We start from the raw sequence: 24,447 nt of genomic DNA, 5'->3' as shown, positions 1-24,447 counted from the left end.
TTCAGGCGCACACAGGCTTCTAATTTCGTAGGCAAGGCACACAATTCTCAATCCGTTTGAAGTCTGTGCAGCAGAGTTTTAACAGCCTGGTTCTTTGCATGTTTCCTCAGAGGAAAGTTTCACAGGGCTCAGAGGGATTTCCTGTACACTCTACCGTAGAGCCAAAATGCTTAGGATCGGGCCTCATCTTTATCTGACGCAACTGCGCTCAGAGTTGCACCTGATCGTTTGAAGATATGAATTGGGGAGTGGCTTCGCAATCAACATCAAGGAAAAGTTTTGTGACATCTGGAAGGCTAGGAAATTTATTGTGGTATGAACTTTCGTGAGCCGCCGGAAATTTTGGGATGAGTTCCCCCCCCCCTTTACTCCCCAGCCGTCGTCCATGGACTAGTCTCCTTCATCACACCCAAGTAAGGCTCTTGGTTTAGGATGGGCGTGTGAAGCTGCCATCTCAGTGCAACCTCCGGAGTCCCCCCAGAAAACCATCAATGCCGAGCAAGAACGTAAGCAATGGGAGCATGATCCGCCAGGATGTTCTCCTGAGTACAGTGAATCCCAATGAAATGAAATGGCACAATTCTGTGCTCCGGAAGATTACCAGTTGCCCACTACTACTAGGGAAAGTTGGACAGAAGTGGTATAACTCTGCACAACAGCTAAGAGAGAGAGAGAGAGAGAGAGAGTTGGGGGAGAGTAACAGAAGGAAGAGCGAACTTTGTGCAAGAAGGCGGGAGAAACCGAATTCAGAGCAAGAAAATTAAAAGCCACATTTATTATATTATTTTACGGTCTTCAAAGAGCTTCCTGGACAGCTATGCACCTGAATGAACAATATTTGTAGTCGCATTAAAGTGGCTGAGAGACAGCGAGAGCATTGTCATACCTAATGCCCCAGCTCTGTGCATGCTTACAAGGGAGTAAGTCCCACTGAAATCAACGGCCGTTGCTTCCGCGTAAACATACTTTTGATCGGGCCTTGCGCTTCATGAAAGCCTGGGTGGAGCCAGAATTTCAGTATGAAGTTTTGCTTAAAAGTTAAGTCAACTCAAGCCTAAGAAGGTTTACTCGGGGCTTAGTTCAACCGGGAGAACTCACTTTCCTTCCAAATAAGCTTGCACCCGGCAGGAATTTGGCTAGTATACCGGCCTTCTCTTCGGTGAAAAAACACAATGCGAAAACACGGAGGTTTTAAATTTTTTTATTTTTAATACCAAAGTTCCAATATATATATATACTGTATAATACACTGTATATTGGAACTTTGGTATATACTGTATGTGGTATATAAAGTATATGTGTGTGTGTGTTTTGTATTCATATATATACTCTCTCTCTCTCTCTCTCTCTCTCTCTCTGTGTGTGTGTGTGTGTGTGTGTATGTGTGTGTGTAAATCTGCTGAGTCACAATGGTCTGTGTATTTGTGTGTGTGTGTAAGTGGAGAATACACACACACACACACACACACACACACACACACACACTTAAAGAGACCATTGTGACTCAGTCAGCAGATTGAATAATTTGACGAAACTCCAACAAGTTCTTGGTTTGGATTTTTCGTGTGAACGCTCGAGGCGGTACCTAAGTCTCGAACCGCACCACCTTCCTTCTCCCTCCCTCTGGGGAGGGGGGCATGCGCCGAAGAAATTCCGCCGGAAAGACTAAGGCAGCGGGAAAGGGAAGGAGGGGAGAGAGGGGGGGGTGAAGTAACCATAGAGACGAAAAGGAGCGGCGGAAGACCTGAAGGGAGTTGCCTTCGAGTCCGGCCTCTTTGCGAATCCTGCACGGAAGAACTGGGGGGGGGGGGGTGTTAGGAAAAGAAGCAAGTCTGGGTAGAATTAAAACAGAACTAAAAGCAGAGAGAGCCAGGCTAAAAGAGACGATGGATGGATGGATGGATGGATGGATGGATGGATGGATGGATGGAAGGAAAGAAAGAAAGAAAGAAAGAAAGAAAGAAAGAAAGAAAGAAAGAAAGAAAGAAAGAAAGAAAGAAAGAAAGAAGGCACATGGAATCTCTACATATTCAGATTTATTAATTTTAAAAGGCATCAGGATTCTGTGCTTGATACCCCGGAAAGCTTACAAAATAACAACAGCGAGTTATATTATGGCCAAAGCCTCACAGGTGTGTTTATCAAACAAGAAATGAATGCAATGGAAGGGCACAATAATAAGAAACAAACAAAAATCTGTAATAGATTAAAAGTAGATTAAAAGAAAATGAAATCGCATGAAGCTAAAATGTATTAAACCAGGATTATGTGAGAGCCAGTGTGGTGCTAAACTGGGGTCAAGAGACATGGCTTCAAACACCAGCTCAGCCTCGGAAACTCACAGAGGGCAGCAAAAGTAAATTAGTCTGTGAGCATGTCACATTCCTTGAAAATCTATGAGGGTCATCCTAAACCTCATATGACATGACAGGCCATAATAAACGAGGGAAAAAACTCAGTGAAAGTCTTGAAAGAATAAAAATGTTTTCAGGATTCAGAAGCATTTCAAAGATGTGCAATTACTACTAAGAATGACCGGCCCATGAAAGTCAAAATGCATGCTTACATGGTGCTTATTTACTTGTGTTTTTAATTTAGATTTGGGCACAAAGTTTCCAGGCCAGACTTCTATGGAAGTTTAAGAAAAGTATGCAATTGTCTTTTAACCACTCTTTGTGACAGTACCACCTGTTGAGGAAAATTAAGCTTTTTGAGACAATTTGGGATAGTGTTTACTACTATTCTAATGAACTCTTTCTTCTATGATTATGTTGCACATAGCTGAGGGAGATCTCATGCACATACCTACAGAAAATGCTTTGTTGCTAGCAGTGAAGCAGAAAGGGAAGAGGTAATATTACACACAAAAACCTTATAATGAACTTTGCAGATAACTTCTATCTATTTGGCTGGATGAGCATTATTTCCATTAAATGTTCACAACCAGGTCAAAACAAACACATTTTCAAATCCAGTAGTAAATTGTGCCTAGAGTAGGTCCACTGAATCTGTGAAGATGTGATGAGTTAATACTTAGGTATGTTCTGTGGATTCAAAGAGCCTGCTCTAGTTGCAACTTGTTACTGGATTTCAGCCTATAGGTTGGACCCACATTTAGTGCTTAGAGTAGGTCTACTGAAATAAGTTGGGTTTAAACTAGTTATCACTAAACACAATTGATCTCGGTGGTCAGGCTTTAAGTATGATTAAGTCTGGATATTATCCATTTTAAATCTCACTGCTTTAAGCGATACAGTTCAGTTCAGTCCAGTGCACTGATCCTGCAATTTATGCATACTAGCTCCTTAAATCTTGTTGACTTTAGTAGGATTTTAGACAGCCTGTGAGAAAGGTTTCAGACAATAGACACAACCCAATCAAAATAAAGCATAAAGTCCCAAGGACCTTAGTGGGTGGTTTAACCAAGAATACTTGCAAGTCAGCTATATTTAGTTCTTCAGGAATTACTCTCTGAGTCTAATAAGTATGTGTAGAATGGCAACCTTAGGAATACGATTACCATAACTCTCTGACTGAAATCAGTGGAATTTAAGTGAGACTATCATTTGGCTGGATAATGCCCTTTGCTATTAATATCAAGACCTGACTGATTTGTTGTGTTAAGATTTGCCCCTAGGCAGCTTCACTGCTGACTCCTTCTTATTGTCTTCTGTTCATGGACATTGGCATAACTGCCTCCTCACCTCCAAATTAAATTTGATAGGAACGAAGTCTCCATGGACTTTCCTCCTCCATGGAAAAAAAGCACATCTAGTCTACAAATACAAACCTGAAAGGTGATGGTTCCATTCATAGGAACCCTGGAAACTCTGTTGAAGGATTACAAACTCTCAGAAGTCCTACCAATCTCAAGACTTTTCTGTGATGTTACAGAAAATAGAATTGTTTAAGGCAGCCCAATTATTATACTGTATTTTGATTGGATACAAGCCTAATTTCAAAACAGCTCGTTCCCAAGTACATGGGACTAAAAAGGCTCTGTGTGATGTGCCATCAGGAGTGTATCAAATCAATCACACATACTTGGAATCAAGTCAGTGGGGCAGACTTCCAAACAGGGCAGACACTGAGAAAGTGGTGTCGGATCACAACAAGACTATGGATCAGGGTGTCAAGAATCAGTCTCTTTGAGAAATATTTACATAAACTAGAAGGGCAGGAAACAGTCCCAAAAATGTTCACATACCCCCATTGAAAAAATTAGTGCACATTATTACTTATGTTTCATTTTTGCTTTAGGAAAGCAAACAATTCCTTTTTTGTTTAAGCCCTTCCCCCCCTCCCCATACATTTTCAAGGTCTGATTTGCAGTAATTCCAGAGCCAAAAGAAGGCTTGTGAAGTTAGTTTGTTTTTCTGTAAATATAACCTGATTTGGAGGGAAATGGGAACAAGACGAGAAAACTGTGCCGCTTGAGAAATCTGATGTTGTTTACAGATTCAGGGACACTTTCCTTGTGGTCTTACTAATGGCAGGCTGTTCAGATGGCTCTTAAACCAGGCCTGACCTTTTGTCTTTTGACCTCCCATGCATGAAATTAGGTAGCAAAAGAAAATGTGGAGGAAAGGATAAAAAGACACTTGGAAAAGCACAAACACTCAACTGCGCTTATTGTATCAGCTCACAGCTAAACGACGGGCAGCATTCAGAATTATTTGTTTTGTTTTGTTTTTCAAACATAGGACTCCCCAACTACATGCTTGCTTTCATGCGTAGGAAATATGTATTAATTAGAAGGGATTATTCTCCCTAAAGGAACAAGCAGAAACATTGCATGGGTGCATCAGTAATTTAACACCATTTTGCAAAGTGTTTGATTTCCCTGATTTTCTTGGGGAACATCCTAGTGCCTTTTATTTGAGACTCTTAAGCAAGTTAGGCTGTTGGCTAGTTGAGGGATGCCTGGGTAAGATGGCTGCAGACCTGTTGGATCCATCTCAGATTTAGAAGTTTACATGGCTTTTTTTGGAGGGAGGGGAAGGCTCAGAACATCTGGTCTTCTACAAGCCATGTAGGATCCATACATGGCAGATGGGGGTGAGGAGAAACACGTGAGGCATTTTGATGGGTCAAATTAAAGATCCATTTAGTGGAGCATTCTGTGTTCAGTGAGACATAGCAAGCTGCCGTTTCCTGGGTCAGGAGGGACCACTGTTCCAGTTAGCTCCATATTGTCTATGCGACATTGGTGAGTAGCATCTCTCCAAAGTTTGGAGAAACAGTCTTTCTCTTTCCTACCAGGAGCTGACAAGGGCTGGGCCCTTTTGCACACAAAGCCTGTGCTGTACCACTGAACTATGGCTGTTTCCTAAGCTTCAGGTGCTACGAGAAATCATGTTGCCCCCCTCAGAACTTTTCAAGGAAAGAAATGTTAGCTATTCTCTATTGTTTGTTTTTGACCAAATTCCGGGAGGCAGTGGAAGACAGGAGGGCCTGGCGTGCTCTGGTCCATGGGGTCATGAAGAGTCAGACACGACTAAACAACTAAACAAGAATTGTTTGTTTTCAACATCACCAGTGAGACAGTCCAAGCAGGGGGCAAAGATAATGGAGTACAATACAGTACAACACAGTACAATATAATAATTGTAGTACAATACAATAAAAACTTTTTCAGGTAATTGTTCCTGTACTTCTGGCTTCATGAGAAGATCCCATGGAGATAGGCCATGACTTGTAGGGAGAGGATTTCTATTACAATTTATATTTTCGGTGCAACCTACATTTGAACCCCTAGGAAAGTTCAACATGTTTATGAGTAATCTGACCTTTCTCACCAGATTACTCGTAAACATGTCCAAACCCACCCATAAACTCCAACACCAGTTACAGAAAAAATATATGACATGTCATAGAAATCCTCCCCTTAGCCGTGAGTATAACTGTAACCACAAATTTGTTCATTGCTACCCTATCCTTTCCTTCTAAATTTAAAACATGTGGCACATATTATCACCTGCATGAACTTCATGCTTAGAGATCAGTGACATACCCAATGGGATCCTAAGACTCATGCACAAATAACAGTATGCTAATAGTGTATCCTGACCACCTTTTGTGCACAGTACCCTAATTCACAATTCTATGCCGGAGATTTAAGAGAAATAAGTACTCTACTGCTGGTAGGTATTGTGCAGCACATGTTAGGATTGAGATCAGAGCCTTTCCAAAATAAGTTTGGAACATAGTCAAGATGCAAAGTGCTCTTAAGCCAAATTATTTTGACACACGAGCCAAAATATCCTGCAAGCACTTCTTTCAATTCCTGATAATAATTTACACCTAGGGTAGGCCAATTGAATTGGTGGGGATTTTGTGAATCAACTCCTTCAGAAGTTTCACTTATATAATGGGTCTATTCTAGTTGTCACTTGCTATGATAAGCAAAAGGATTTGACCTTTGTATTTCCCATCTAGTCTCACTAATTAATAGATGTGAAGTTGTAGCTCTACTAACCAGTGCAGTTGGTTGCTTAATTGCTTGATTCAGACTTTTGAATGTTGCGTATCATTTCAGCTTGGTCTCTTTTTGTTATCATTGATTGTGGGTGACAAGCATGTTGTCAATAGTTTGCATAAAATTCTGAATGAGATTGTGCTTATGGTTGCCTAGACAGTGATGTGGATTATTGCAAGAACAGCACCTAAGCTGTGCTGTTAAAGAAGGGAAGGTCCTAGTTGTACTGTCTTACTTGCAACAACAACAACAACAACAACAACAACAACAACAACAACAACAAAAAACTGCCCTGTGTCACTGAGGCAATGAGTCAGAGGGAATCAATGAGTAAGATGGAAAGAAAGCAGCGCCATGCCACCAACTCTGCTGAAGAAGCATCTTCCTGAAGGCTCCTTCCAGGGGAGGCTGGTGACATCGATGCCATGAGGTCAATGAAACCACTTCTAATTTTACTCCTGTTTTTATATGAGTGATCCAAGGTGATGAACCCTATCCCTAAAACAGTTCAGAACCTTGGATAGCTCCTGTAAAGCCTGCACTAAAACCAGAGCAGATTTGCCACCTTTCTGACGTCAGAGGCTCCAGGTTCTTTCCCTCAGCTGCCACTACTGGTAGCTTCCTGTCTCCATCTTACATTTCAATTATTTTACCCTTTTGAGATTTTTTTCCTTAAATGTAAGCTTGTAAGCAGTGACTGGCTTTTGGAAACATCTACTCTTATGCAAGCAGTTCTAAAAATATTTTTAGCTAAGAAACTGAATAATTAGCTCTACCACAGCACCAGTTTGAGAAACGAAACAGAAGAAAACCAAGCACAGACAGAGTTCTGACTCCTGTTCCTCTGAAGATGCCGGCCACAGAGACTGGCGAAACATTAGGAAAAACAACCTTCAGAACATGGCCAAAGAGCCTGAAAAACCCCACAACAACCAGAAGAAAACCTACTTGTTATCAATGCTGTATATCTGTCTCTGGGCTTTGTTATTTCATAGTCCTGTTGGTAGCTCACATAACCAAATGTTTGTCCATATGCATATGTGTGTATGTGTATATACATACACACATATGTATGCCAAGGAGATGCCAAGGAGAAATATTTTATTTCTGAGCTAGCTTTCCTCCAAATATGCTAGTTTTCTGTTAGGAAGGATTTCTGTCTATGGAGGAGCACTGGATCATGGAAACCCCTACTTGCTATGTAAGTGATATAGTCATCTCAGTAGAACTAAATCAAAGACAAAGCCTACATATTCAAACACATCAGATGTTATCTGATGTAGAAATAACTGCACAGAGGCAGAGACTGTATCTAATCTATGCCTGTTTGTTTCAGTATCTGAACTGATATCTATATACATTTTCATTTCAGTTTATGAGATAATCTATACAGAATGCCCCACCACACCTTTGTTTATAGTGCTGTCTATGGATTTGCGGGGGAAGACTTTCAGATTGCATTCTTTTTGGGTTATTTTGGAGTAGGCTTCTAAATTTTTTATTTTTTTATTTTTTGGTACTAGTACCAAAGTGCCCAGATTATCACCACGCCACCACCATGCTTGACAGTTGGTATGATACGTTTGTGCTGATATGTTGTGTTTGTTTTTTGCCAAATGTGGCACTGTGCATTATGGCCAAACAGCTCCACTTGGGTCTTGTCTATCCAAAGGACATTGTTCCAGTAGTCTTGTGGTTTGTCTAGATGCAGCTTTACAAACTGAAGCTGTGCTGCCATGTTCTTTTTAGAGAGAAAAGGCTTTCTCCTGGCAACCCTTCTAAACAAACCATACTTGTTCAGACCTTTTCTAATTGTACTGTTAAGAACATTAGCATTAAACACGAGGCCCGTGGATCCAGATCCAGAATGTAGTGAGTGAGAACAGATTTCCTAGCTTTTCCAGTGTTGATAATCCCCACTATTAGAGACAGGTTAAGACTTGTTGCAAATATTGTGCTGAATCCAACATTAGCCAGAGCTATCCCACTGAAATGAAGGTGGCTTGTTAGTAGCTGCTGTCTTAAATTCATTAATGTCAATGGGCTTACTCTGAGGAAGATTAATACTAGATTAAGCCCACTATGTTTGAGCTGTTTGGTTTCAGTTGGGCATTCTAGTTAGAAATGATACCATAAATGCCAGCACACAACGTCAAAGATATTTCTTGATGGGATTTCATTTTATTTCATAGGTGAAACCTAGGATATGTCTAAACAATGAACCCATTTTTCAATTTCAGAGATCAATGTGGCAACAAGAGGAAACAGAGACGAAAAATTTCACCTCAAGAACATTCAGGACTTAAACTTTTGTTCTGCCTGCTATTATCACTCTGAAAGGGTAAAAATAGATTTCTTTGCTTCACAGGCAGAAAAAAAAGATTGGAAGATATGAAGATATGAAGCTAAATCTTCAAATAGCCTGCCTCAGACAATAACAGTCAAGGTGGAAAATACTGATGGAGCAAAGAGAGTTTTGATTATGGAGAACTTGCAATGGATCAAAAACAGAACAGTGCACCTAGAAAAAAGGAATGAAAATAAAGGCTGGGAATGTTTTAACTGCAGCATCTGTGCATGTTTTCATATAGCATGGAGTTATCTGCTGGTAAACTAGCTTTTTAATCACCTTCCACTGAACTAATTTTTAATTAACTGATCACTTTGAATAAATTTAAATACATATAAGCTAATTTCTTCTAGGGAGATCTATTTGTAAGTGAAAAGGCATGCAGAAATCTGGGCTCGACCAATTCAGAGTAGTAAAAATGAAGGTGGCTGACATGCATGAATGCACCTCCAGACAAAAAAATTCCACCCACATAGAAACTTAGCTTCTCAGGGGAAAGAGTGCTGGAATGATTAAAACAGGGTTTCTCACCTTTTTTTCACCCACACTCTTTTTTTTTAAATATACAAAAATTATGCCACCACAGACTTCCCCCTCTGGCTGCCCCATATTGTGATTCCGATATGGATGGGGGAGAGACTCCATGTTAAGTCCTTACTAGCACATCTTTGAATATGACTCTTCCCCAGGAGGAAAAAAATAAACCCAGCATTCACAGCTAATAGCCTTTGTTGGATATATCTTTTATTAATACATCTGTTGGTCTGTTATGTATTCCAGATACATTTTATATAATGGGGCATTTTTAACTGGTCGGTATCCTTCTGAGCTTCTATTCCATTCAGTGCAAGTGTCACTGATGAGCACGCGGTACTTATCCTACCCCTCTCTCATATACTGTTGTCGAAACTCTCTTTGTCTTGTCATTTGAATGATTTAGATAACGGTCTCTTTAAACCACCACAGGAAATAAACATGTTTTCTATAATAATCTTGCTTTATTTCCTCTCTTTCTCTTTCACCATCACCAACCTTTAGTTGCCCTATGTGTGTGTGCTTGCATTTGCACAGGCCCATATAATACTCTTTCCATAGCTAACCCCCAGGTATGGAGCGCCACACCATTCGGCTTGAATTAATTTAATAAGATTTTATTAAAATAACAGTGTCCAAAAGATGTTATTTATTCCTAGGCTTTTAAAATGTATTCAATACAGTTCTTCCACCTCTCTATCACTTCTCTCCCCCTGAAACTTTCTTATTAAAATCCATTCTCTCCCTGATCTCTCTCTACCCCTAGACTCCTCCAAAAACTTCAGCAACCCTCAACTCCCCTAATTTCTCCCAGCCAATCAGAACCATTCCCCTCCCATCCCATTCTTACCAAACCAGTGCATGTCAAAACGATAGACTTACCATTATCATATAAACAGTGCATTTAAATGTAACTGGGCATCACAGTGCTCTCCATGAAGAGAAGCTGCCCTCGGCTCGTACAACCACAGCATTGCATGCGCCAGTTGTATGAGTCCAAGTTACCAAGCAAGTGAGACTTTCCATTCGTTAGAAGTTGTATAGGATGGTGGTAGTTGCATTTTAAGGATGTACATGTTTAAAATGGTAGGAATATTTGTAACACAAAGAATTAAATATTTAATCTCCTTTAAAAAAACATTTAGGCCAGTGATCATTACCATACATTGTAGCAGATCATTCCACAAGTTAATCATACCCTGTGAGAAGAAATGCTTTCTTTTGGTGTGTCTTGAGTCTAACACCAGCAGCTGGTGGCTGTACAATAGGAGAATCCAGGTGCCCCACCCAATACAGTAGTTTAATTGATTGGCTGTCTGGTGCATGATTTTCAGAGGTTATTAATTATGTTTAAACTAAGAACATTTTAAAAAGCATTGTTTTTATTTTCCTTTGTTCCTTTGGCTTATAAGAATTTATAACACAAATTGAAGCCAGTTGCTGATTTCCTCCCACACTCTCGTTAAAATAAACATCAAAATATTCACTTGTTCAAAATAAATTTATGATTTTCATGCAGCGGTGGTGGAGGAACTACCCTTACAAGCCATGCTTGGTCTCAGGGATCATGCTGATTCCATGGGAGTTAAAACTACACATGGCTCCTTTACAAACACACACAACATGCACATTAACCCAAATGTAGTGACGTTTCTTATTAAATGTGCCTGCAAAGAGAATTTTGATTCTGTTTCATGATAGCAGAGGCATATACAAGAAAGAGTATATGCATGGATAAAAAGCAAAGATTGTTACATTTTTGCTCGAAACAGCCAAAGTTTGGCCCTTTGGCTTTGAATTCTTCTCGCACAAGGTCAGACGGTGTTTTCTGCTGCACAGCTGGATACACAGGGAAGCTGTGAGTGACACATTCAAATGTATTAAATAATTTTTTGTTTGTCATGAAGCCAAGTAATTAACTACACTGTTGCTAGAAGGCAAATAAGACTGCATGGTTGATGGTAGGTTACTAAACAGTGGTTTCATGTAGAATTAGAGTAATTATTTCTCTGTGTGTGTATTTTTTCATGAAGTGATAGGACCCTGTGTAATGTAGAAAATATATTTTCTTGAAAAAACATTTAAATCTATTTTTTGCTATTTCTCATCTTAAAGACACACACAGAGAGAGATCCATTTGTTTATATTTGTATCCCTGGAACAGTTATATGTGTGTATTTGTATTTGTGTTCATGAAAATCTGAATATATGTATAATGTAAAATAGGCTGGGGTTTGTTTTTTAAACCCCCCATTTTCACTAACAATAGAAAGGGACCACTATGAATTTCAGTTAACCAAAGATTTTAAGAACAATGTAGTGAAGTGATAATTAACAGAAATCAATTCATTAATTCCAGATCCTCTTTAGCCCAATTATATAGCAGTGTGAAAATTATTAACTGTGAAATAAAAACAAAGGTTATTCTGTAATTGAAAACTTTTTTATTTTCAGTTAAAGTTTAAAAATCAATAACATTCAAATTAAAATATAACAATTCTCTAATTCTTGTCCCATTGATTCAATATACAGCATAATTGCTGTGAAGCAGCCATATTAGTTATATTTTCTAGTCAAGAAATGATTTCTTTCCCCATGCTGGCTTCTTAATAAAGTGCTGTAAGTTTTGTTTTATACAGAGTATGCTGTAGTCAGACAAGGCAGCAAAACTACCTTTCTCAACATGGTGTGTTCCATCTTTGTTGAATTACAACTCCCATGATCCATAGACAACAGAACCAGCATCTCAGGTGAACCCTAAATAAGGCTGCATCATCATAATCAATGTGAGTGGTAGAATATACCAGATGGGCGGGGTATAAATCAAATCAAATCAAATCAAATCAAATCAAATCAAATAAATAAATAAATAAATAAATAAATAAATAAATAAATAAGTAAGTAAATAAGTAAATAAGTAAATAAGTAAATAAGTAAATAAGTAAATAAGTAAATAAGTAAATAGAGATCCTTGATAAACTGAGACAAGACAATTTAAAGTTGTGCAGAAAAAACTTCTAGCTTTTATACCTCACAAAATAAACAAGTTAATAAATACCCCCCATTTTATTCTCTTTTTTTATAACCTTATGGAAGACTGTGTCTAAGTAATGAGTGTGCACATTTCAGACAGTTTGGATTTGATTCAGGTTGGAATTAAGTATTTGGACATTAGTCTTTGTGGCCTTCATCCATATGCTAGATCACTGGTTCTTAACCTTGGGTTACTCAGGAGTTTTGGACTGCAACTCCCAGAAGCCTTCACCACCAGCTGTGCTGGCTGAGGTTTCTGGGAGTTGCAGTTCAAAAGCATCCGAGTAACAAAGGTTAAGAACCACTGTGCTAGACCTCCAATGAGTAGATCCATTAAGTGATGAATGAGTTGTGAGAGAAGACTCCTGTAAGACCTATTGATTCAGTTGGTTTTCTCCAGTTAGGCTTTTGCCTGAAAAGAATAAAGTGTAGATCTCTATTGTCTTGTGGTAAGAACAGAATAATTGGAATTCTCCAGATGTTCACATAAAATTTGTGTCTTGCAGTGGCTAACTGCAGATAATTGATGAGGTGCTGATGTACATCTTAGTCCTGCAATCGGGTGCATGACTAGGCATGCAACCGAGATGCACTCCAGCACCTTGTCAATTAGCTGGCAGCAAAGACCTATAGGATTCTGGCTAATATTTATTTTCAAGGATTATCTAAAACACCATCAGCATAGCGTAGTGGCCCAAGAACCAGTCTTGGGCCTAAATGCAAAGTTATGTTGGGGTCCAACTGCTTGAGGGGAGGAAACACACAGCATAATGTTGTTCTCATTTTTTTTAGTGCTGCATATTATTCAAGAGGAGATGGTGATGCTGTGCTGAAAATGATGACAATGACGACAATGATGCAGAAGTAACCTCCTGGGAAATAGAAGGGGAAGATATGGAGCCAATGACAGATTTTACTTTCTTGGGCTCTATGATCACTGCAGATGGTGGCAGCAGCCACGAAATTAAAAGACGTCTGCTTCTTTGGAGGAAAGCAATGACAAACCTTGACAGCATCTTAAAAAGCAGAAACATCACCTTGCCAACAAAAGTCTGAATAGTCAAAGCTATGGTTTTTCCTGTAGTGACGTATGGAAGTGACAGCTGGACCATAAAGAAAGCAGACCGCCGAAGAATTGGTGCCTTTGAACTGTGGTGCTGGAGGAGGCTCTTGAGAGTTCCCTGGACTGCAAGGAGAACAAACCTATCAATTCTAAAGGAAATCAACCCTGAGGGCTCAACTGGAAGGACAGATCCTGAAGCTGAGGCTGGAATACTTTGGCCATCTCATGAGAAGAGAAGACTCCTTTTGACCTGTGGAAGCCTTTGGGAGACTTGGAATAGAGGGAGAAGCCTTTATGAACCAAACGTAGTAGTCACTGGTCTCACTGTCAGGATCAGGACCACCACTGATCTGGCAGTGATTTTTTTCTATTGAAGTATCCTCCCCCCCCCCAAGGCTCCCAAAGGGTTTCCCAAGGCGAATGGGACACCTAGGGTGTCTGAGAACCTCCCCCAAACACACACACACAAAAACCAAAAAACAAACAAAGGGTGGGGGTAAGAAGCTTTCAAGTAGATTAACTTAAATGTTACCATGAGGGGCTGATGAAGCCATCCCAGTTGTGTTACACCAATAGGGTTGTTTCTGTAGGCTTATAAATAAAACTTGAATTACAAAAACAGTCTCAAAACTGGAAATAGGTTGTTAGTCCAACGCTGGAAACATCAGAGAAATGTAGGCATTATTTCTTATTCTTATTTGATTAATACCTACCTACTCATATATTCTGTATATATGTATGTATAGTATATATGTATCTACTGTATGCACATACATACACACACACACACACACACATACAGACACAGACACACACAGACACAGACACACACACATGTATCAGATAACGTGAAATAATGCTTGCATTTCTGTAATCTTTCCAGTGTAGAATTAATAACCCATTTCCAATATCATGCATAATTAATTTGTTTTCCATATCGTAATACGATTAACAATTTTACATTTTACACGGCATACTGCGTCATGTTCAAATAAAACAAGTTCTAATGAGAAAAATTGGATGTGGCAGCAAACCAATGTTCCACTAAACAATCCAGATTCATATGTGTTTGCCTATCTTTTCAGCATGTATTTTTGTTAGGATTCCACAATCATTTCTTTTGTATTAGGTTAGCCAGAGTAAATATATTTAGGGCATATTTCACTGTAAACACTGGGAAAAGTCAGAAGGGTCGTCCTGAGCTGGAAGGAACTGGCACATACTTTGGGGATTAAACACAATGTGCTAGCTATGAAGACTAATGGATCAAGGGGTATGGCCTCTTTTAGAATCAATGTGGACAACTGGTCAGTTATTTCAGTTCATTAGCCAAAATTTGTTGCTCCATGTAAAGTTGCGTTAGAGTAGGTCCATTGAATTAATGGGGGTTTGATGAGTCAACTCCTCTGTAGGTTCCATTGTATCAAATGGCCCTATTCTAACTGTGACTTATTTTAGCATATTAAGTCTCATTTAGAATAGCCTTATTTGAATCAATGGAATTTGCAGAGGAATTGACTCACCAAAATCCCATTGATTCAATGGGCCTACTCTACTGTGACTTACTGTGCTAAGCAACTGGGTTTTGGCCATTATCATCCTCTGCGAACCCTGCAGCTCCTGGGCAAATATATTTCTCTGCTCTTCTCTCATAGTTCCCATTTGGATTTCCTTTTTTTGGACTTCTTGTCTTGTCTTCACTTCTCTTAGAGTGCACCATCTTCCATGTTTGCCTGAAAACCACCTCCATTTTCTTTCACCCTCCATTTCCCATCATCTTCTGCTTATTGTGGTCCTCTCTGTAATAAGCAGCTCAGGCAATCACTGCCAAAGCCTTGACCAGCTTCCCAGTCTCCTCTGGGGAGGGAAGGTAAAAAGGCACCAATAATTGTCCCCAATCCTTTTCAGTGGCCAGCATTTGTGTCACTTCCAAAGTTGTCCCCACTGCTCTAATCACGGAGTTCCATGCTACATAAGAGTATAGATGGCTCATTTCAGAACACAAACTCAAGGGGAAAATGGGGTGCATCATTTAAAAACTACACCAGTGAGTGCAGGAAAGCTGAAAGAGAGATTTCAAGAGCAGATAGGGGCAATTCCAAGACAGAAGTTACGATGCTCTTTCAGCAGCTACAGAGCTGGAATGAAAGTTCATATCTTCTGCTCATCAGGACAAGCAACATGAGATCTTTGCATAACTATAGTAAAATGCCTCAAGGCACATACTTTATCTTCTTGGAGAGAAGTGACAGGTGGAATATTAGTACTAGTGGGGTAGCTAATAATTGAGAAAGAAGAATCAGGGATCCAAGATGACTTTTAACAGGTTGGGCCAAAATAAACAAAATGACCTTTAACAGGGATAGCCGTGAAGTTCTGTATTTAGACAAAGAATAAATGGCAAATAAACAATATCAAATTAAAAATGTTCTCAAGATAAAAACAAATGGCACCAAAGGCAGGTTCTCTACGTGATAGCAGGACAAGAGGCATAAAATCAACCAGGGCCAATGTGGAAAGCCTCTCTGAACAGTTGGGTTTTAAGTTACCTTCTAAACAATAGTACAGATGAAAAGGATCTCAGATTTTAGTAGGTAAAAAGCTAAATATGAGTCAACAGTGTAACACAGCAGAATGAAAGTGATATTTGGGTGGATCTACAGAAGCATAGTGTCTGGGTCAAAGGAAGTAAATCTGTTGGGTTGGATTTCATCTGGAATACTGTGTCCAGCTCTGGGCACATGTGTTTTAAGGAGGATGCTGACAAACTGAAACATATCCAAAAGAAGAAAGCCAGGATACAACCAGAGGGTGGAGGACTTTTCTACATTGAAGGTTCTTGAGCAGTGGCAAGATGGCCACTTGGCAGAGGTTTAGCTGTGGATTTCCTGCTTTGAAAGGAGGTTGGACTTAATGACTCTTGGAATCCTTTACAGCTCCACAGATCCTAGGAGCTAAAGGCTGTCATTCCTGGCAGGGCTGGGGTCCGAGAGCAGCATCTCAGGATGCCTGCCAAGTCATGTAGGCCTCAAGGGGCAGATGCTGTCGGTTCTTTTAGCCCCTTGGCTTTCCTGCTCCTCCTCTTTCCTGCTGCCAACAAGCTCACATGCCTTCTACTTTTGGGAAGTTCTGCGGCCTGGTCTAAGAGGCAGACAATTAAATGGACAGTGATGGTGATATGACACAGGGGTGGACATGGTCAAAGAAAATTGTTTGAACCTCTCCACCCCAATATCCCTGCCACTAGCTGCAAGTTGTCTACCTTACCTACCCACATTTTAGAAGATTCCTGGACTGTTTGCACCATTATCCCTTAACCAGGAAAGGCAGCGTAGACTATGTTGAACTCAGTTAGACCTGAATTCAAAGCCTTAGTCAGTCATGAAACTCAGAGGGTGGCCTTAGGATATGCACACACTCTGAGCTTGATCTACCACACAGAGTTTTTGTCAGAATAATGCAAGGAGGATGAGTACCATGTACGTTCCTGCTTCTTCATCAGAAGAAGAAAGGCAGGATTTTAAAAATACAACAAATGCATAAATAAGTGTTAATAAATAAACTCAGAGAAATCAAACTCCTTCTGTGACAGGTAATATCCAGTAAAGTCAACCTCTTTCATTTGTCCTCTGAAGCCACCCTTCCCTTCCTGGCTGCATCAGATTCCCAGCTGGGTTTGATGAAGGGAGCACAGCTTGCGTTATTGGACGTCTGCCAGAGTAGACCAGCTGAAGATATTCTACAGTATCTTTGTTCAAAATCAAAATACTTTTAAAAGCAAATAGCAATAAGATAAGGAAAATCTGGCTTAATGTTCCTTCAGTTGGAGAGAGGAATAAGTTTGCATTAAACATGATCGTGAAGAGGGGTTTCTTTAAGCAGTGGCAATGTGACAGTGCAGCTGTTGCCCTTTGAGATGCCAAAACTTAATGAGGTAGGATAAACCTTGCTGAGGAGACAAACACATAAATGAGATTTATCCCAAGAAGGATTAACTTCTGTACTTACGCATTTCCAAGGACAAACAGCGAGAGCGAAGCTTTCCACATGTCATCAGTGTGTGGGCCTGCCGAGCGAAGGGGTGTGATTCCCACTTCCCACATGCCGAGAGTTTCACAAATCCTCTGAAACATGTTACAACCAATGTTTCTTGTTGATCCAAGCAGAACTCCCCAGAGCCACTCAGTGCAAGCACGCTAATAAAATCCCTTGCTAAGAGGTCTCTCCAAAGAGCTCACATGTATCAGGGATAGGGGGAAAAGGGCTTAGAAAAGTTACCTTTTTCAAATGGTCATGCTGGCTGGAGTTGTACACCAGAAAAGTAAATTTTCTCTCCTGTGGGGAAGAAGCTTAGCAAAGCCATGGAAATTAACAGCCGGGGAGGAAGGTTGAAACTGGTGACCTCCTGGGCACAGTCAAGAGCTGCTTCAAAGTGTTGTAGAACACACAAGGATGCTGACCAAAAGGCCTGCCTCAAGACGTTTTGCTGCCAAAACCAAAGCAGCAAAGGGTGTCCCAGACTTCCCAAACAAAGGAACCATATTATTTTGCCACTGGAGGCCGAAAAACTCACAGGTATCTCTCCTCCCTCCAGTTCGTACAAACGTAGTCACAACATGGTTGTTGTGGGGTTTTCAGTCTCTTTGGCCATGTTCTGAAGGTTGTTCTTCCTAACGTTTTGCCAGTCTCTGTGGCCGGCATCTTCAGAGGACAGCACTCTGTGCTCTGGTGTAGTTTGCTTGGGAGTGGAGTATTTATGGCTGTGAGATAGGTTTTTGTCCTTTTCAGGAGATGGGTGATTTGTGTGTCTTGTCGTGGGTGTATTTTTGTGATAAGGAGGAGAGATTATCTGTCACTGTGATTGATAGGTGTCGTTAGCTGGTCTTTTGTGTGTAGTGATCCCTGGTCCTTGTGGCTGGGTAGAATTCGTTGACCTGTATTTTTCAGAGCTGGAAGCCAAATTTTGTTGAGTTTCAAACTTTCCTCTTTTTTGTTGAAGTTCTGCTGGTGCTTGTGGATTTCAATGGCTTCCCTGTGCAGTCTGACATAATGATTACTGGTGTTGTCCAGTATTTCAGTATTTTGAAATAGAATTTCATGTCCAGCTTGTTTTAGGGCATGTTTTAGGGCATGTTTTAGTGTCTCTCATGTTCTTTGATTTGGGTGTGGATGCTTCATTTTGTGGTTCCAATGTATACCTGGCCACAACTGCAAGGTATCCGGTATACTCCTGCATTGGTGAGGGGGTCCCTTCTGTCCTTTGCTGACCATAGCATTTGTTGTATTTTTGTGGTGGGCTTGAATACTGTTTGTAGGTTGTGTTTTTTCAAAATTATCACAGTGACAGATAATCTCTCCTCCTTATCACAACAAAACACCCACAACAAGACGCACCAATCACCCATCTCCTGAAAAGGACAAAAGCCTATCTCACAGCCATAAATGCTCCACTCCCAAGCAAACTACACCAGAGCACAGAGTGCTGTCCTCTGAAGATGCCAGCCACAGAGACTGGCGAAACGTTAGGAAGAACAACCTTCAAAACATGGCCAAAGAGCCCGAAAACCCACAACAACCATTAGATACCGGCCGTGAAAGCCTTCCTGAATACTGTACATAGTCACAACAGATTACCAATTTGCTGCTTTTCTATGGCCCTCAAAATCCACCTTTTGAGGTAGCTGGCCAAAAACCATTCCTGTGATGAGTTCTTCACTGCTCTGAAGAGAATCCTATTGATGACTTATTCTTGCATAAATGAAATTGTGTATATCACAGGGGCAAATTGCCACTCAATAGAGAGACACCAATCACCTTTCTGGTTACATGTTCATCACAGAACAGGGTGTGCAACCAGGAATTCAACCAGCACTTCATTAATTAACATCAATCGACTGCAGTGACTGGTGCATTTCAATGTAACACAAATATAAATTGCCAGAGGATTCTGGTCAATGTGAATTACTTTTCTTCCTTGGTCCAACTCAGCTTTGTCATGCAGGCTCAGTTCTGGTTGTCTGAACATCTCTGATCCCAGCTTTCTAAAGGCTGTAAACAGGAAGCAAAGAATGCCTGTAGTAGATGCAGTGTTTATTGTGCTGTTCAAAGAATTTGCAATAGGGCTGTGTAAATAACAGCTTCTCCCCTTCCCTTCATGTTCTCCCACTTCTGCCTTCAGATGCTTTCTTTCACCACAGAAACCCATTAAGTAGAGAAAGGCAGGGGAGCTCCACATTGTCTATTCGTTGTTGTTGTTGTTGTTATTGTTGTTGTTGTGGTGGTGGTGGTGGTGGTGGTGGTGTGCCATCAAGTCACTTCTGACTTATGCAACCCTAGGAAGGAGTGATTTCTCAATGTCCTGTTCTCAACTGCCCAGCTCAGCTCTTGTAAACTCAAGCCTGTGGCTTCCTTTTGGAGAGTCAGTCCATCTCATATCTGGTCTTCCTCTTTTCCTGTCGCCTTCCACCTTGCCCACTGTTGTTATCTTTTCCAGAGAATCTTGCCTTCTCGTGATGTACCCAAAGTAGGACAGCCTCAGTTTCAGCATTTTTGCCTCCAGAGATATTTCAGGCTTGATTTGCTCCAGGACCCATTTGTTTTGTCCTCCTGGAAGCCCAGGGTATCTGCAAAGCTCTCCTCCAAAACAAATCATTTTTTTCGCTGTCAGCTTTCTTAACTGTCCAGCTTTTGCACCCACACATGATGATTGGAAATACAAGAGTGTGGATGGTCTTGGTCTTGGTCTCCAGTGACACGTTTTTACATTTATCTTTTCTGATTCCTTCATTGCTGCTCTTCTGAGCCTCATTCTTCTTCTCATTTCTTGGCTGCAGCCTCTATTTGCTGTTGGATTCTTAGGGGGGTCAAACCAATCGGTATCAATGTCATGAGATGTTGCAATGGCACCCAGCCAGGGACATGGGGATACATGGGAAGAATGCAATGATCTAAGGAACAAGAATTCATTATCTGGTAAAAAGCAAATAATCTGCTACCTCCTGATTTATACTGCTTAGGGACATTTGAATTCAGATGTGAGGTTTTTCTATCCTTCCTGTTACTGATTTCTTCTGAAAAACTGATGCATTTCCCCCTCAGTTGAGCCAATAAATATTGTTCACTCATCATATTAGTGAACAATTTGCTTTTGGAACATACCATATTTTATTGCGATGCAATTGTACTACAATGATCAAAATGGAGAATTCATAGACCTATAACTTCCACCTTATCAAATTCATTCAGGATACAGATTTTCTACTGTCCCTTAATCTATCAATTCTATGAGACGGTGAATATCAGTATTGTCTAGACCATATTTACCCATTTCTTCCACTTATATTTCTAGACTTTTTAATAGGCCCTGGTGATGACATGTTTAGCAGCTGACAGTAATTATCTTAGCAGTTGCCCAGTGTGTATGTTTATGGATGCATGCACCTTGTAGATGTCCGTATGAGTGCTTATATTTCTTACCCATCTCTAAAATGATGTATTTTAGTTCTAGAAAAAAAAATATTAATTACTCTTATCAGCTAGATGGGTATTTTTAGATAAATCCATTACCTCTGAATACTACATAAGTTGATAATCTAATGGGACAAAGCCAACTATCTAGAAATATTTGTATCTTTGTCAAAGGAATCACATTTCTGGTTTCCTCAGAAATGTTAGGAGTTTGCTTGGAGCCCCCGGTCATGGACCAACACTCGAATCCATTTACCCCAAGCATTGACCATAGGCCAGAGCAGTCCTGGATCATAGGTATCCTTCAGTCTCATGAGACTATGGTAGCGTGCTCTGTATGGAGGACTTGGAACAGCGTCTAGTGTTTTGATGCTGTACGCAAAGCTGGAGTGTTCTCTCCAGAGCACAAAACGTGGGTAAAATAATATGGAGGATAGGCTGTTACCCAACCAGCAAATCCCCCCTCTCCACATCACTGAAATAGTCCAATGGAAAAGCAAGAGCCAATACAACTGGTTTCAGCAGCATCACAGGAGTTGACAGAATGACACAAACTGCCCTTGGGACTACAGTTCCGGATATGCTGGAAGAGGAGGTGTTATAGCCAGATGTACTTGAGCGTCTGTTTCTGATTTTGATGGAGGGGTGACACTGTGGCACCCAGCAGCCTTTATAATGGAAAAACTGAAACATCCAGAGACCTCCAGAATCAGCAAAACAGTTGTATGTCTGGGCAGGGAGCAGGTAGAAGCAGAACTGTCATGGGGGCTGCAAAATTGTTTTGAAAGCTACACATGGCCCTTGGGTCACATTTTGCCCACTCCTTCTTTAACCATTATCCCACACTGGCTCTTCAAGTAATGCTAAGCCATTTACCCTGTTTACTAACTCTATCCTGGATTACCTACAAAACAGAAATATGAGACTGCAGCCAGCCCAGAACCTTTTGTTTGGTCTCATGTTTTGTCTGCCTGTCTATCTGCCCATCTGTGATGAATTATTTCTGAATTATTCTGAATTATTCCTTAAGGAATATTCTTCTGAAATGAAGAAAGAGGGAGGCAAGGAATTGCGGGGGGAAAAAAGATCCAGGTCAGATGAATAATTAGTGTTATTATAAATAGACAACAACACGGAACCGTACGTTTTGTCTATCTATCTAGGTCTGCTTGCTCTGAGAAAAAGTAAGGTGATGGAATACACTGTTTACGTCCGAGAACTGGTGGGTGTTGATACCATGATTAGTCTTTTGTGTATACAACACACACCATGAAGAATCTCTGTTGCCCTTCAGAGGCACACTTCTCTACAAGTTATAGCGGTGATTGGTTGTGAACTTCTCTCTCTCTCTCTCTCTCTCTCTCTCTCTCTCTCTCTCCCTTTTTCTGTTATATGATGAATTCTAGGTACTTGCTTTGCTTTGCCTTGCCCCCTCTTCAGCTTGCTTCTCTATTCAGAGCCACAGAATCTACTTACTTATTCTTCACCTGTTTGCATTCATCCTCTCCTTATTTTGTTACGGCTGGCTTTGCGCTGCATACCATCTCTCATTTGTGTTGCTTACACCATGTAGCGTTATCACATTGTCGGCATCTCCATCCCTACTTGTGGGTGACGCTGACATGGGAAGACAGCAAGGAACTTGCTTGACAAAGCCACATGAATCATGTAACAAAGGAAATAAATGAATCCACAAATGTGACCAGTATCTTCTCCTGCTCATCAAAAATAACTTTTTGGCCTAAATCCAAATACGGTACTTATTTTGGAGTAAATCTGGGTTGGTTTCATGGTATTGCATCACATCATATTCATTCCTCTGTCAAAAAGGAAGCCACAATAAATCCAAGCTGATTGTTCACAGGCTGATCTCCTGTGCTGGGCGCCACTCAGACGTTTTCCCAACTTCATGGAAATAATCATCTTCGAATGCTGGCTCACATCTGGAGGAACATTTAAAGGGCACTTCTTTGAATATTGTTAATGCCTACAGAAAACAGAAGAAAGCCATTCTTAAATGAAGGGTTCAGATTCTTTTCAGTGTTATTGTTTTGTTCAATTGACAAACATTGTTATAACTTAAGTATAATTAAAATATCTTTTGTGTTTCATCTCAGAAATAACCAGACAACTTGGATCCTTTCATGAGAATATTTCCCTGCTCTTTCTCTCCCATCCCAACCACAACACAATTATATTTTTAGAAATTCTTACCTTCCCCTATGGTTAGATCATTATTTCATTGTAATTAACACTGAATAACAACGTATTTGCAAATTGGGAGCATTTGATTTGGAACACACTCTGATACATTCGGCGTAAGAAAAAGAATCACTGGTTATATTTCCAGTCTGTGTTTGGCTCTTGCTCTTTTTATTTTATTTTTTGCTTCTGTGTTAGGGACTCAGGTGCCAGAACAGGGTGACTCAGCCCTTTATTTATATGGCCTATCTTGCATTCATCACCAAGCCAAGCCTTATGGTGTTCTTGCACATTACTGATGGAGCTATTAATTTAAATTCTTTTTGAAAATTTGTCTCTGGAAAGAAAGGAAAAGAGAGAGGGAGAGGGAGAGAGCAAGAAAGAAATCACCCAACAGATTAGTGCATATGAATGGAGTGAAACAAAGAATATAATCTTAACCCCAGTGAATAGTTTTCCGACTGACATCTGTACATTACGAATATGTAAAAATACCAATTTCATGCTCTGACAACTTATTCTGCAATGGAATAATATCACGGGAATGCCAAATGTCAAAGCATTACATAATGCTAGCTATTCACATGTTCCTGTGATGAAGTATCTCTGAATGTTCCTTAAGGAATATTCTTCTGAAAAGGAGAAAGAAGGAGGCAAGGAACTGAGAAAACAAAAAGATTCAGGTCAGATGCACAAATTAGCATTAATATAAACAAACAACAAAATGGAACTTTATGTTTTCATAGTATTCAGTCCACCCCTCTCTTTGCTTGGAAATACCTTTAAAAACAATTACTTATGTTCAGAGGCCCTCAAATTGGCTACTTCCCATAATAGCTACAATTTTAAAGTAACTATTTATGCTGTCTTTTTAAAAAGTAATTGAAACAGAATGGGCTATTTTGTATTTCTGGAGAGTTATGGGGTGAAAGGGGGTTTAAACGGATATTATTGGTCACCTAATCCCAAGGGTGAAGGTGGCACAGGTGGGAAAAATTCAATGTGTATTGTGTGTAGTCACCACTGAGTTTGCATTTTACTTTTGTTATTTGTAATTTTTTTCTTTTATTATTAAATCTTTTAATTCTTTTATTAATTTATGAATTTAAAATATTTTTTAAAAAAACTTATGTACAAACAGCATATATATATATGCTGTTTGTACTCAGCTTTCCATCCTTCTGAGGTTGGTAAATTGAATACTCAGCTCACTGATGGGGTGGGGTGGGGGAGAATGTGTAGCCTTCCTAATTAAAAATTGTCATTTGGGAATGAATGGTTGCGCTCTTTTAAAATGTGTTTTTAAATGTGTTTTTAGTT

General features: G+C 40.1%; 1 long non-coding RNA gene across 1 annotated transcript; it reads left to right on the top strand.

Annotated features, from left to right (window-relative positions):
• The first annotated feature begins 346 nt into the window (after nucleotides 1–346).
• On the top strand, nucleotides 347–22,109 carry LOC144586502 (uncharacterized). Its single transcript, XR_013541359.1, has 2 exons — nucleotides 347–2,132; nucleotides 8,719–22,109. It is a non-coding gene; the product is annotated as an uncharacterized LOC144586502 (long non-coding RNA).
• Nucleotides 22,110–24,447: the final 2,338 nt, after the last annotated feature.

Source organism: Pogona vitticeps, chromosome 2 (genome assembly GCF_051106095.1).
Source record: "Pogona vitticeps strain Pit_001003342236 chromosome 2, PviZW2.1, whole genome shotgun sequence".
Classification (NCBI taxonomy): domain Eukaryota; kingdom Metazoa; phylum Chordata; class Lepidosauria; order Squamata; family Agamidae; genus Pogona; species Pogona vitticeps.
The sequence above is the reverse complement of the archived record's forward strand: the minus strand, read 5'-3'. Positions and strand labels throughout refer to the sequence as shown.